We start from the raw sequence: 15757 nt of genomic DNA on the forward strand, positions 1-15757 counted from the left end.
CCATTTGGAGTAATTTGCATGGGTCAAGATGCACTTCTTCCTCTTGACTCTTCCACGTTGTCACGGCAAGTGAGAATAGCCACCCTATCACCAGGGTAGACCCTGTGCCAACTCTTATGCATCCACTTTTAAGTGGTCTTGAGCACCACAAGAGTGGGATCAGACCCTTTTGTATGAAAGTAGTAAACCTGGTTTCCCACTGCCAGCAGCTTCATTAAGGATATACTCCCTGAACAGCCCCAACTCATGTCCTCTCTCTGCCACAGCCATGGCAGCTACTCTCAGAATGGAAGGCTGAGACCTGGTCGTTTTATTTGTGGAAATAGATACAAATGAGTGCTCCATCTTTCACTATCCTATTTCTTATTTTTCTTCTTCTTCTTTGCCATTTACATTGCATGCATTCAGTTGAACAACTTGGCTTCAGTCTTGATTGAAATATTTAATGGATATTATTCATTGTTGGTATTCTCCTGATGTTGTTCTCATTCATTTTAAAACTGCCAAACCTTCCCATTTTTCAAGGATGCCTGGCCTTTTAAATAAGGAAAGCATTTTGATACCTTTATTACATTTTTTGAGGCCACATTAGCTTGTTTTTGCTATCATTTTGACTTTGATTTTAATAAACTGAATAGAAATAGCAGTCTCTCCATTTCTTAAATACTGCATGCTTTTCCATTATTGTCCACAAACAGTTGATTCCAATCAACTTTCTACAACTCATTCTGTCCTCAGAATTATTGTACTTTTATAACCATTCACAAATATTTTCAGAAGTGCTTCCAATGTGATGATATTATAACCTAGCCCTAAGGGTTTATTATCTTCCACATTATTCATTTCACCTAGTCTCATTTCCTTGGACTAAGTCCAAAATAGCCCCTGGTCTTGTTGATTGCTCCTCAAACCGAAAAAAAACCTCTTTGGTACTGCACTCAGAAGCACGCATCCATCCTTAATGACTCCACTACTGCTATGCCCATCAATGTCAGTATAATTGAAATTCCACTGTAGTCACTGCCTCTGCCTTTTTGCAGCTTACCCCTTATCTATCTAAGTGTTTCCTGATCTACTACTTTGTTTTAACCACTTCTCACATGCATGTCAGTTTCCTTTTTGGATTATTTCATACCTTGAAGAGGTCCTTATTCATGCTTCACATTTTTCAATTATTTGACAAGCTGAATGGAAAAGAAATAGCATTATAAGGAGCACTTTACCTATTTTTGGATTTCCCCTCAATGTGGGCATGTCTCAGAGAATTTGCCAATGATGGTTACTCAGGTGCAAAAGAAAGTGGTGAACGTAAATAGAGGGAAAACACCTCCATATTTAAACCACATATATTCTTTTCGACAGGCAATTTTTATTGGAAAATTCTGGTGGTAAAATAAAGCAGAACATTTAGGATGCTTCAAATAATACAACCCTCCTCCTGGTGAGCAAACCATGAGGGGGCTTCCTGACCCTAGCAGTGCTGCAGTGCCAGCAGAGAGAAACCACTCTTCCATTGCTTAGGCATACACTCAGCCTTTGAGAGTCTAATTTGGCTTTTTGTATAAGCAGATCTTCCTTAAACAGAATTTCAAGGTAGCAATCAGTCCTTTACACTGTAATTCTGAGCAAGAGAGAGCCTTTCCCCTCATTTATTAAAAAAGAGAAAGTTTTACTCTTACATGGCATGCTGAGATCTTGGATTATTGAGGTGGGTGGGTAGAATAGTTTACTTCCAAAACTGCATAATCTCACTGCTGATATTGCTAAACTGTGTGCGATTTTAAATGGAGCCTGGTGCTGCTGAGACTCAGTGAAACGAAACCTTCACAGGTCTCAAGGTCCCCTGAGCATTGGCTTTACTGGGGGGGGGGCTAAGGGGCCTGTTGCTTAAAACAGTTAAGGATGCAGGTAAAATAAATACCAAATAAAGCTTAAGGGCCTGAGAGCCCTTGCTAGGTTTTGCTGCCTGTGAGCAGAAAGACTGCGGTGTATCACTAAGGTGCCCGACTGACTGCCGTGCTGACATCCAAACACACCCAGCCCGCGGCCACGGGAGGAGCTCATCCGTGTTTCAAACAAGGATCCTGCTTCCTCAGGGGGCTAAATCTGCTGAGCCCCTTGCTCAGTCCCTCCCATGGGGAGCCAGCAGTGTCTTGCAGGGCCAGAATGACACAGATAATGGCATTCCTTTTGTCCAGGCACCCCTGCTCACACAGGGATGCTGCACCTGGCAGGTGTTTCCAGTGAGCAGCTCACACCAGGGTGCTGCCTTCTCACTATCTCAGTGCCTCGGGAAGTTGTTAGTTGAAAGGATTACAAGGTCCCTTCGTTTTTCATACGCCTGCCAGTGTAATATTGTGCCTAACCTCACATTTGGGCATCGCCCATTCTGCAGTGCATGTCTAGTGTTTATTTCAGTATCTGTCAGAGACCCAGGGTTAAAACTATTGGAGGTCCAGATGACATCTGGCTTCTCAGCTCCTCCAGAATATTGGCTGCAGTGTTTATCAGTGCATTATTCATCAAAACTGATGATGCAAAGTACAACATGCTGTCTGCAGCTCAGCGTAAGAGTGGAAAGAAGTTGGCAGAAATGCCTAGTGTTCTGTGAGCAGCATGTAATCAATAGTCTGGGTGCTTGTTCACTTTATGTTGATGACTATTCCCTCTGGTACGTCTTTGTATATTTTTGGGTTCTCTGTATTACCAGCTGTGCGATTTTTCTCTCTCTTTTCTTGATACCAGCTTCGATAGAACAGAAGGGGCAACCTTTTGTGCAGTAGGTGTCAAATCAAAGAAACTATTTGCACAAAGCCCGGAAATGAGAGTCAGAGAAAAATAAGATTTAGTTGAGATTTTCCATGACAGACTGATATTTTTTCCTTCTTACCTTGTTTCTATTTTTTTTTTAAGGAAAGGGGGAGACATTAAATGTAGTAGAGCTAAAGACTGTTTTAACTGTCATTAAAATTTTGAATCGAATTTTGCTTTTCAGGTAAGGTACACGTAACAAAACTCCACAGTCTTCAGTGAAGTTACCCCCATTTACACCAGTGTAACAGAGCAGAGTGTGAATGCTTATCTTTAATGCAAGAACTTGCAAAACAATAATCAGATTCTCAGCTGGGGTAAGTTGGCAAGTTTCCATTAAAGTCAATGGACCTAGGCTGATTTACACCAGCTGACGATCTGCCCCAGTATCTGCTACACTACACACACCACACGCACACACAAGCCACACGAGCTTATTTATTTTCAGTGTTAGACCTGCATGTAAATTTGGTGCAACAACAACAAAAGAGCAGTGGTAGGTGAGTCTTTTTAAAAAGCCATATCACAAATAAAAGCAGCATTATTCTTACAGATCTCTCCTCAGCATGTGGGTATCAGTATGCAAAGTCTTACTGGCTCTGTCCAGTGCAGAAATTATAAAGAGTGGAACTGAAAATGGCTGTTTCACTTGTGGCCCAAAGCAAAATAGCAATCTCCAAAATTCTGAAATGGAGACTTAGCACTAGTTCTCCTAAGCAGAACATAAGGGAAGCAAAGAAAAACAAAATCTCGCTATGTCATTTAATGGCTCTTCTTAGAAGGGCTGTGTAATTTATTTTTTCCAAAGGGGTTCACACATGTGTTAGCCAGTAGTATGTGGATCACTATGCACCATAGCAAAGGGGGGCTGCTTTTCATCAGTTCTGTGCCATTTTCCCAAAGCCACACAAGCCAGACCATGCACAGAACGGATATGACCACAGCTAGATCTGAACAGTGGGTCAGTCCCACAGCACCATCTGGCCCATATGATGTGGTTTTTATATTTGAACAGGACTACTGATAAACAGTAAGCATTGGATCGTTGTCTAGGTAAGACAAGCTCAGATTCAAAAACATGGGAGTGTAAATCAGCAGTTTATTTGCTCTTTCAACAGAGATCTGTTGTACTTTCAAGACTGAGAAATGCACCGTAGGGTGATTAAGGAAAAAAATAGAGAGAGGAACGATGAGTTTCAGGCTTCAGAATGTTTGTCTAGGTAATGTTACTGGAATTGAAGTTGGAATGATGTTCATGAGGCCGTATAGACTCAATAGGTGCCGTCTGCAGCTCTTCTGTCACAGCATGTGCTCTTCCTGCCTGAGACAGGGAAGTAATAGCTTCAGTTCTATTGCCATAGCTAAGCAACCTTCCAAGACTCACTGGGGTCACAAATGCAGGCCTTGTGGGCTCACATGGAGAACTGAGGAATATCAGAGGGCCTGTCTTGTACCTACTCTGTTTTGGGCACTTGGAGATTTTTTTTTTTTTTTTGCAGCTGCAGAATCCCAGTGTTTGGACCAGAGAAAATGGTGGGATGAGAAACACTCCCTCACCGGGAAGGAAGAGAAGATATTTAATATTTCTAAAGGTTTGTAGTTTTAGGTCAAAAGACAAACTGTCCTTGAGGATGTGCAAGACTGAGGGAACGTGGGTTATGCTGGAGTTGGTATCTCTGCCTTGGCACCATTCCACATGCTTTCTGCAATATGTGGAGTATGTCCTGGAAGCATAATCTTTCCTAGAGGAGAGTTCTGATTAGCTCGTCAGACTGACCTGCTCATCTTATTTGTCTCAGTTCAGTAGGCATGCTGCTAAGCTCAGGCTTTTTGGATCTCTCTGAGTCATGGGGTGCTCTGGCACAGCAGATCTCCTAGGCTGGGAGTTAAAGAAGTGACTATGCTAGAGGCAAGTGATTTTTGAGAACCACAGAGGAGAGGAGAAAATAAAGAGTGAAAGTGGGTCACCACTGCTATACACTGGTGTTAGATTTGATTTTGATCACAGCCTGTTGCCAAATCGTGGCACATTTAGCCTTGTCCCTCAGGGGACTGTGGTACCAGAAGATCTTGCTGTGGGCAAGAGGAAGGAAAGAGTGTTGTTGTGGTTACCCATAAAACATTCAGCAGGACAGGATTTTATTGCAAGAACTGTTTCACCTGGATGCAGACTGCAGGATTTGGCCTGGAACAGTTAAAGAATTTGCTTGCAGTTGTGTAACAGGTCAGGAGATGGGTCAGACCAAGGACCAAGAACATGTGACCTGGTTGTACCATCCTGTAATCGTTTAACCACTTGTCACCCCTTGCTCCTGTACTTTTAAGGCTTTCAAGGGCTGAGCACACCTGCAACAAAATCAGACAACAGGAACCCATCATGAATGTTGCAGCCTGTAACTAATGGTGTATACTTGTACAGACTTGTGGCTCTCTCTTCCCTGCCCTGTTCTCTGCCTTTCAGTGAACCCTGAGATCTGTGTGATGATACTCCTCCTCATACCCACTCCTCTTCCTTTCTAGGAACACATACATTATAGAAATATTAAGAATAGAAACATCACGGTTTGCCTGCTTACATATTTAAAATATTTCTTATTCAAAATGAAAATTTCCAAACTAGGGTGCTTGCTGGGGTGTAGGGTTGTGTTGTTTAATTCCACAGGGAAGAGAAATTTGTTAAAAATTCTGGTTTAGTAAAGTGCTTTGCAAATGTTTTGCTTGGTAGACTGAGAGAACATGGGCAAATGGGTAGCTTTGGGAGGATCTGGGTTCACACAGTCAGAAAATAAAGTAGGAAAGCTAGTGAAGACCTCTGGGATATTTTTTGCAGGAAGATATCAAGTCATGGAAGTAATATATTCCAGTGGAAACCTTTTCTGGCATATGTTCTGGTCAGGTTTATTTCAATATAACTTTTTTTCAGGGCTCTTCAGGGGAAGAATAAGACTCCAGCTGACTGGAACCTTGTTCTCCAGTGTTAAGTTGACTGGATATCTGCACTGGCCCAATGTGGAGAGCCAAGATTTATTTTCATTCTCTTTTTGTGTGTGTATTGAATAGCTCACCAGTGCAACACCTTATACCTGGCATTGCTTTCCTGTTCAATGGGAAGCTGGAGCTTCCTCAGGATCACAGAGGACCAAAGCTTCCCAAATCTTCTCACTTCCCAGCCTGGATGCCCTGGTATGCAGTGGCACACCCTGCCTGGCTGCTGAGCCTGATTGATTGGCAGGAGAAAAAGACACCACGCTGAAGCTTGCATGGATTATTTGCACCTCCCAGCAGTTGCACCATCCTCTCTGAAAGGTGCCTTGCCTGCTTCTGTGAAGGCTTCACTTTGCAAGAATACATGTAGACACTCACTTAAGTTACTGGAAACATGCTCATAAAGACAACTGAAACATTTGCCTTCGTACCTGTGACATCCTGTCTAAACCTCTCTACTTCCAGGAAAGGTCACTCTGCACTCTAAAAATAAATATTTCCTCTACTTCACAGATTTCAGAGTTGGTAAGCAAAGAAATCTTGGGCTGGTGCTTTGTGCTAGGCATGGGAGTACAGATTCTCACATATCTTCCCACACAGGTGCACATGTTTTTGTGGAGACACAGATATTCTAAGTCAGTAACATCTGGAATGACTGGTAGGGTCATAGCCACTGTTGTATGAGGATTGGTGAATGGTAGTCAGAAAATGCAGCTCTGGTTTCTAATCAAATCTGAGATAAATTTAAAGTAAAGACCAGAGGAAAGGAAATGTTTAGCTTTCTGGGACGCTTACTGTCAACTTTTATCTCAGGTCCCCCAACAGAGAAAGATTTTACTGTAGCATATCATTTAAGCAAAATGTCCCAGTGTCGGGATTTCTCAATTTTCACTTTTTGCCCCTTGCAATGTGACTCCATTTCATGCTGTGTTCCATCCACAGCTGTTCACCACCTGCCTAATAATTCCTGCCACTTGCTAGGAAATGCTGCTCCACCTGACATCTGCCCTGCAGGTGAGGGATCCCCTCATCCCCTCACAGAGCTGAGCAGGGCACAGTGACAGAGGTGCACAGCACCACCCACAGCCTCATCCCTTTCCTGTCACACGTGGCACTTTCCATCACGCCTGACCCAGGACTGCACACCTGCAGCTTGGTCTCTGGACCAGCCTTTCTGCTCAGGTGGGGACTCCAGCAGCTCCCTAGCACCTGTCCCACCCTGTCCCTGCCCTCCTAGCCTCCACAACATAAACCCAACCATGCCATCTTGACTTCCCTTGTTGTGTTCTATGACAGCTGGGCCACCTCCAGATTGAAAATGTCTTAATTAAAAGAAAAAGGGAGAAGTCATTTGGTTCTTTTACACTTGTAAAATCGTGTATGATGTCAAGTTTTAAGTTTTAATGATGATGTCAAGTTCAGAGCATCTCCTGCATGGAATAATCCAATTGCCTTGCCACTAAAAATAGATCCTAATCCAGCTCCAGGGGAGTTGAGCATCGGTTTCCAAAGGTGTGTTTATCGCATATGCTCTAAAATGAAAATGTAGCTATTATTCTTGTTAAACATAAACAAGATTTTAAGACTATCACCATGAATCATTCACTAGCCAAATATCCACAAGGATTTTATTTGTGAAAAAAAAGATGGCAAAATTATTCATCGGTATTGTGGCATCCACGACCTTGGGTCAAATCCTGTGATGCTGTAGGGAAAGTGACTCCCATTAACTTCAAAGTGGGAATGTGACTTAATGAATTGAACATACATGAAACAAGGCCCTTAGAAATCAACCCTTTGGATATTCTGTGCCTAATTATTTTCTAATTATCTAAAAGATCATCTAAGCTTCTTTTTAAGCTTCTTATAAACCAACCGAAGTTCATTATGCTACTATTAGCATTAGTATGACTTGCTTAATAATAATGTGAATATTTATCTATCTCGGGGATATATTAAAAGAACCTCAGGAAAATGAGGCCAGACAGAGAATTTTGCTGCAGGACCAATATTTTTTAGGGGAATAATGATTTTGAGAGACTCAGGTTTAAAAACTTCAGAGCACTTTTCAGTTAAAATATCGACTAATTTAAGACTAATCTAATTATTACCCAGTCCAGAAAATATTAGTCTATTTCTCACAAGAAGGGAGGACATAGATTCCACACCTACCTTTTCAGGAACTTTCTCTCTGATTAAATAATCTTATAAGAATATTTCTGATGTAGGAGTGAAATGGTGTAAAAACAATTCACTCAGCCAAAACAAGCAAACAAACAAGACCCCAAAGCCATTTGAAATGCTTCTGGTTTTAGTGGCATAGCAATGGAATGAATCAGTATTAAAAACAAAGAAAACTGAGCTTTCCTTTTTTTTTCCTTTGTAAACCATTCAGTTTGGATAATCCACTTTTTTTTAAAAAAGCATCTGCACATCAATTACCCAAGCACTTTAGAATGCCATAATCTCATTTTGTGACCAGGATGTGAAATTCAAATGTCATCCAATTCTATCAGTAAATGACATTTTGGTGCCTTGTACTAGATATTGCACTATATCAAAAATTGTTCAGCTTTTTTTTGGCTGTTTTTAAACACAAGAATATGTAAGAGAAAACAGGAATAATATTTATTTTCTTGATTCATCAGAGAGATAGATAGGATTGGTTTTATCAAACACTGGATAAAGACAAAGGGATTTTTAATTCACTTCATGAATTCATAGTATAAACTCAGTGCTGGGCTGTAAGTGTTGCAAGTTTATTATTGCCCATGTACATTTTTGACACATGCACTGAGATATTTTCACCAGCAGATCTGTAGACACGGTTCTGGGTGGGCAAAAATGGAGTCTACTGAAGGCATGGTAGAAAATTTTTCCCTAAAATATAGATTACTTTCCTCATTGTTAAATCATTATTAAAGCAGGTTGAAAACTCATTTGCAGTCTCTTCTAATACTACTACTGTCACAAATGACATCACTTTTTAACAAGATGGATGCTTCCAGTGCCGGACTCAGAAATGCCAAAGTGGAATTAGCAACTTTAAAAAAAATACATCTCAATGTTTATTCATGGTGACAAGTGCTTCTCACGCTGTCCCTCCACGTTGTTGGCCCCCATGATAGGGCTGCAGTTTTCTTTTAGCTCACCAGCACAGGGCAATTCTGAAGAGGCAAGGCAGGAGAAAGCTTGGCAGGGCACAGCCTGGTGAAGCATGCTGGGGGCTGAATTCCACCCTCCCTGTCGCTCCAGTCCAGTGAGCTGCATCCTTCTGAATGCTCCCTATGCTGTGGCCACCAGAATTACAATACAAAAATATTTGCAAAGTATTCTTGAGTTGTCTGAAGAAAGGGACTTCACGCAGAGAAGATGTCGAGCATAAAACTTAAAGCCTTTAAAAAATATTAGTGTAGGGCAGACGTGCACATTCAGAAGCATCTCTTCTGCTGCTAAGAAAGGAACAACAAACAGGCACAAGCTTTGCATAGAAGATGATTTGCTGAAATGGAATCGATGGTGATATGACCCTTTCAGACCCTGGAATTAAGCAGTGAGATGTTATTCCCCAGCTCTAGCGTGCTACCACCGCTGCTGCCACATTTCTGTCTTTTCTGTCATAGGCAAAGTGGCCTCTTTGAAAAATACTTCAGAACCTTTTCAAATCCTTTATCCCTTTCTCAGGAACATTGTCAGCACTATGTTGTCTGTTTCATTTTTAGCATTATTATTGTCTTTCATCACAATAAGTAAGTTGGCCATGGCTCCGAAGAGGGGGATTTTCCTCTCAAGCCATGCCTGGCCCTATGCTTGTTTTGTTCTCTCCAATCCATAAGTAACCAGCAAGAGGTGCAGTCAATAATGTGTTCTCTCAACTGACAAGTGTAAGGGATATGTAATTCCAGTTTGCCAAGTCAAGAGGGACACAGAGGAACCCCTGAGGGACCAGTGAAAAATGTACACCACCACATGCACATGAGATATTTGATTAAAGAACTATGAAACCCTGAAGAATACTATGTCACGTGAAATATAAAAGGATCCTTTGGGAATTAGTCTGCATTCAGGACTCCAATGGTCTTTCCATGCTGAGTTTTGGGCTGACTCTCCTTAACTGGCACTGCCCTTAAAATGCCTTCCAACATGCTTCCAGCAGGAAAAGTGTTTGTAGGACATGGCAACCAGCTGTTAGGCAGACATCTCTACTGCACACTCCCGTGCTGCCCCTGAAATGAACAAGGTTTTATACATCTACCTTGAAGTCATGTTTTCTCCTTCATTTGACCCTTAGCTTTTATTGCCTTGGGAAGTAACTGCAAGTCTGTTTAGTGTTCTGTGGTTTATCTAAGATCATGGGGAAAGAATCACAGGAAAACACAATGAAAATATTACATAATATAAAGAAGAGCAGAAGCCAGATGAATGCAAGCAAAGTGCCTTTTAAAGGGACTTTTTCTCATGGCTGAGGACAAAGAAGTGTGAGATGATGCCTTGGAGCATGTATTGTTGCTCTTTATGTGTTGCACTGGGAAATCAAATTTAACTGAACAGTAGGAAGGGTGGAAACAGTGAAACCCCAAGCAACATTAGTATATACAGCTGAGCCACAGCACCCAAGAGAAAAGAATCTGGGTCACAGTCTTGTCTTACCTTACAACATGATGAAATGGCCTCTGAAGAGCACAACCAATGACCAAAAAGCAAGGAGAGAGGAGTTTGGCTACTCTAAAGCCTCAGCAACAAGGCTGCCATTTCTTTCTCTATAAGGGGCATTTGAAACCTAAATCAAATTCCTAAAATCAAATTCCTAAAAGGAATTCCTGAAAGAAACTGTACCAGGAAGCAAACATTCAGACCTCTCCTGATAGTTTTCTTTCTTATCACTGTTTTTTGGCTTTTCAGTGTGTATTGCATCAGGTGTGAAGCTTTATGCCTTATCTTACTTGTCTGCGTGTAAAAGGTACCTGCATTTTGCCAAAGCATGAGCTGAGACACAGGCCACAGTTAGTCTGTCTTTGGTGGTTATGTTTAATTCAGCTTGCATTTCAGAATCAAGAGCTATAGGGCAGTTGCTTCCAAGCAGCATTTTAAGGATTGAGCTCACATGGTGAGTGTGATACAACACAATTTTCAAAGCAACTAAATGTCTGCACCTACCTTAAACTTCCAGGGGAACTAGAATTGCTCAGCACATCTGGAAGAAAAAAAGGTATTGCTGCTGTAATAAAATCTCTGAAAGAGACAGGTTAATAGCTCTGACTAAGTAAATTATTCCTCATTAACACTTTCCTCCCTTACCAGTGCAGGGAACCCTACAGATTCTCAGGCACAGCTAGCACTTCTCTTTGCTCCAGAGAAAGCCAACAAGAGAGCAACAAAGTCTGTAATCCTTTGTGTATTGCTGTGCACATAAACTCAAAGCTGACCTATTCTTTCAGTTCAGCTTTACAGCTGTTTTGGTCAGTAGAAATAAAACATCAGGTTTGCACAAGGCTCTACCCACACTGCTAATGAGCAGTCAGAGGGTTATGTGGCAAAATATATTTCCAGTTTCTCACTTAAACTTTGCCTAGTTTTGTATCACACCTAAACTGTTCTACAGAAGCTGAGAGACCAGGGTGTCAAGTATACAATGGCAAAGATGACATTGGAAGATAGCTGTGATTTTGGTTCAAACTCACATCAAGGAAATCTGCACAAATTGTGATGTTGCCCTCATCGGGTGTGTCTGGAAAACTCTGCCCAGGACAACTTAGAAGAAACTCATGGCTTGTTCAGTTTGTCACGCAGAGCATGGCCAGCTTCACGTGGTCTCTGCTGACCCTCCAGATGGGCCTTTGGCAATTCTTCCATACCAGTTTCTTTCTTTTCTGCCATCCTCATCCTCACAGAAGGAAACAACAGCTTTGTTCTGCTCTGAGAGCAGGGCTGGAAAGGGTTAATTTCTCACTGTCTGACTTCTGTGTAAAGACTGCTGACATTTCATCACCAGGATTTGTCACTAGCCAAAATAAGATCACATTCACCAGTTTAAAGGCCCCAAAGAAGTGTCACTGCCATCTCTGTGCTTAAGGCTGCATTACTGTCTCTGCTGCAGATCTTGTTTTCACAGATTAAGAACATCCACAGAAAGTTCTGTATGCATGGCTGAAGCTATTTAAGAACTGAGTTGTAGAGGAAATGTGAGGACAGACAGAAAAATGCAGAGAAACACATGAGACAGAATAACAACAGTCAGAAGGAATACATTAATTAAAGTACTCTCCTAGAAAAAGGAATGGCCTTCCTTAGGCTTAGATGGGAACTCAGAAAAACCTATTGCCAAAATCAAGGTGGGGATTTTTGGTCCCTTATTCACTTTTGAATAATTGCAGAAGACAAGAATTTAGGGTGGGGTGAATGAAAGGAAATGCTTCTTTCTAAGGCACTTTGCCTAGTTTGGTACCTGGGTTTACAAACTGAAATCTCTGGAAATGAAACAGCTCAAGGCTGTGTTACAACTCTCTGGACACTCTCTCTGACTTCTACGGCACAACTAAAATGAGGTGAGGACAACTGTGCAGCAGCTTCTCTTATGAGCTGCTGGGGAGAGGGGCTGTAAACTGAGGGCAAACCTTGCCCTAATAATTTTAATGGATGACATTTAAAGCACAATATAAATTTAAGGCAAACAATATGAGCTAAACCAATACAATATAATCTATGATTTGCAAGTGCTGTTGCTAGTTACTCTTTTTGTGCAAGTACTGTAAAATGACAGCCAGCCCAGGATAAGTTAATGCCAAAAGATGGGTTTGTGCTCTGAGCTCTGCTATGCCTGAGCTAATCTTCTGGGTAGGAAAAGCATAAAAATTACAAGTATCCAAGAATAAGTAACGCTTGTAAGTTTTCGGCAAGGAGATAATGAGACAAGTTCACCAGTTGGCTCAGCCTTACTGATCCAGACACAGTGATGACTCCTGGCAGGCACAAGGATGAGATCTAAGAAGCAGGTCACAACTTTTAATATGATAGGTCAGAAGAGTGGGATTCAAGATGGAAAAGTCTGGGGTTTGGGTGTCCAACCATCTGCCCCAAAATAACGTAGCCTGTCCTGAGCCACAGGGAGGACTTGGCTCCCATTCTGAGTACCCCCAGGCTTCATCCTGCAGCCAGTACCACCACTGGGGAGGAGAGCTTATTCTGGAAAGTCATTAGTTTTTTCCTTTCTGTGATGGACATTAGGACCACCATTTGGTCTTTGCTTTTGTGAAGAAAACCTGAGGCCTGTGTTCCTTACAAGGCAGCAATCATAGTCTGTGGTGATCTATATAGGTGCCTATAAACTGTTAAAATGAAAGGTTTGAGTCCATATTCTGCTTAAATAATCCCAGGAGGGAGACACTTCAGAATCAGATAATTTTAGCTCCAAGGGGAAAAATTTTGTCTCAGTGCCCAAAGTGAACCAGTCCTGCAACACCCTAAAACTGCAACCCCTGCTCTCACAACGCTGTGCAAGGCAGCCCGTGACCACACGGGTAGATGGAGCAGCTGATTGTGGGGTCAGGAGGCACCAGCACAATCCAGCAAGGCTGTTGGTGGAAGGGGCAGGAAGGGCCTCTGTGTAGCCAAACACCACACAGGGGACACCCACCTGGAAGGAAGCAGAGATGCTGGCCACGATGGTGTGCAATCCATAGTGGGGGCTAGAGGAGGAATCAGGCAGCTGCACATCTCCCTCATGCCCATCTTGGCTCTTTGCCATGAGCCAGTGCTTCCTTATCCTCCCAGCTTCCATGCACAGTGCTTTCCCTGCCTGTAGATCCTGGCGTAGACCCACGAACTGCACACTGCATGCAGCACCAGCACCAGAGGTGCAGCACACACCTCTCTGCCAGGGAGGGAGCTCACCTTCTTCTACCAGGAGAGAGGCAGTGGGTAACACCATGCACAAAAGTCATGTGTGCCTTGTGAAAGTGGTGCAGCTGCAGCATAGCAAGGGAGACCTTGAAGGAGAGGATGCTGTGGGAAGGAAGAAGTATGTAGAGGCCTGAGCTGGAAAGTACAAAACAGGAGCTTGGAGAATTTAGTCTCTCAAACTGGGTCTCAAAGGGCCAGTTTGGGGCTTGGGGCATTGAGATCATAGAATCATAGAACCATTAAGGCTGGAAAAGATCTCCAAGGCTGAGTCCAACCTTTGATTGAACATGACCATGCCAACTAAACTACAGTGCTAAGCACCATATTCAGTCATTTCTAGACAGTTTCCAGGGATGGTGAGTCCAACCTTCTACACTGCCCATTCCTGTGCTTAACCACCCTTTCCTGATGTTGAACCTGTACCAACCCTGGTCCAGTGTGAGGCTATATCCTCTCATCCTGTTGCTTGCAGTGGGAAGAGACTGACCCCCACCTGGCCACAACCTCCTTTCAGGCAGTGCTAGAGAGTGATAAGGCCTCCCCTGAGAGTCCTTTTCTCCAGGATAAACAACCCCATCTCTCTCACATGAAGCTCTCTAGACCCTTCACCAGCTTCACTGCCCTTCCCTGGACATGCACAACGCTGTCTTTCCTGTAGTAAGCACCCAGATCTGGACAGAGCCCTCAAGGCACAGCCTCACCAGTGCTGAGGTGTGGCCTCGCCAGAGCTACTGGCACATCTGGATGTGGAAGACAGGAAAGAAGATAGAGCCTTTCTTCTCTGGTCCATGAGCTCACACTTGGCCCATGGTGGCAGACACTGATTGCTATTTCTGCATGATGGGTGTTTACAACACCCCTATTTCTGCATGGGGGTTCAGGATGGCCAAAATGGCTGGAAATCTGCAGTGACATAAAGCTGCCAATAAAACTGCTGGGGGCTGGAGGAGCCCCTGCTAGAGTGTCGGGAGGAGAGATGTCCTAGGTCCTGACTCAGCCTGCTAGGTATATGTGAGAGGTCCTTGCAGGGATTTTCTGTGGCTCATGTGACATGCACAGCAGCCAGAGCAGCATATGCCTGAGTCCAAAATGAGGTGAGCTGTTTGCCCTCCCATCAATTTGGTAAATGTCACCTGTACAAAAATCAGCCAGCACCCCACCCTCTAGGAAAACACCAACATTTTAACAGTAAACAGGCACCTCCTCTTCACAGATCTCAGTGGCACTCAGAGGCTGAAATGGTGATGGTGTGATGAGGGAAGGAAGACACTGCAGAAATTTAATACTTGGCTGGTGTGCCTGTGGGGCACATCAACTAGGCAGATGAATAGGAAAGCATGGTCAAGTCTTTAAGATTACACTCTTCAGGCAGAACAGAAGGAGCTGCCTCCTGGTTCAGGTCACACCAAGCTACAGCTGATAATAACATGGGTTAATATGTATGTTCCTAGTCAGCCTTGTAATTTGGGTAGAAAGAATGAGTGTTGGTTAATTTTTATTCTTGGTTTTTTCTGGGACCTGGTAACAAAGAGGACACAATAGGCTAGTGTGAGATGTCACCCTATAAATTCACATGGCTTTGTCCTTAAACAGTAAAGGTTCTTTTTATCACTACTGACACCTCAATATATAGCAAAGGACACCCTGAAATGGTCATTGCTATTTCAAATGAATGAACATCAGTACACCACATTGTCAAAAGGAATTATCCACAAAACCAAGGCATTTGAAAGCTGAACTTCCACATAGTTATGGGATTTTATGCAGCTGAGAAACTGATAGCAATAGGAAATAACTCCATGCAGTGTTTTACATGGACATGTTTGAATTACACATACAACAAGAGCCTTCCATTGTTCACTCTGCTAGTGTGAGTATATAATTTTCCCAGCTGTCTTTTTCCCCCTTTTGTTCTTTTCAGCTATTTTGTGATTAACACCGTCTGGGGAAGAATTTCAGTATTTTCTCTGGTTTAGCAGGATGTGAGCGAGGTGGTGCTGCTGCATGAATCTTTTAAAAGCAGCCTAAGAAATATTTAAGACCTTAGTCTAGGAGGAACAGC

Source organism: Molothrus ater, chromosome 1 (genome assembly GCF_012460135.2).
Source record: "Molothrus ater isolate BHLD 08-10-18 breed brown headed cowbird chromosome 1, BPBGC_Mater_1.1, whole genome shotgun sequence".
In the NCBI taxonomy this organism is placed as follows: domain Eukaryota; kingdom Metazoa; phylum Chordata; class Aves; order Passeriformes; family Icteridae; genus Molothrus; species Molothrus ater.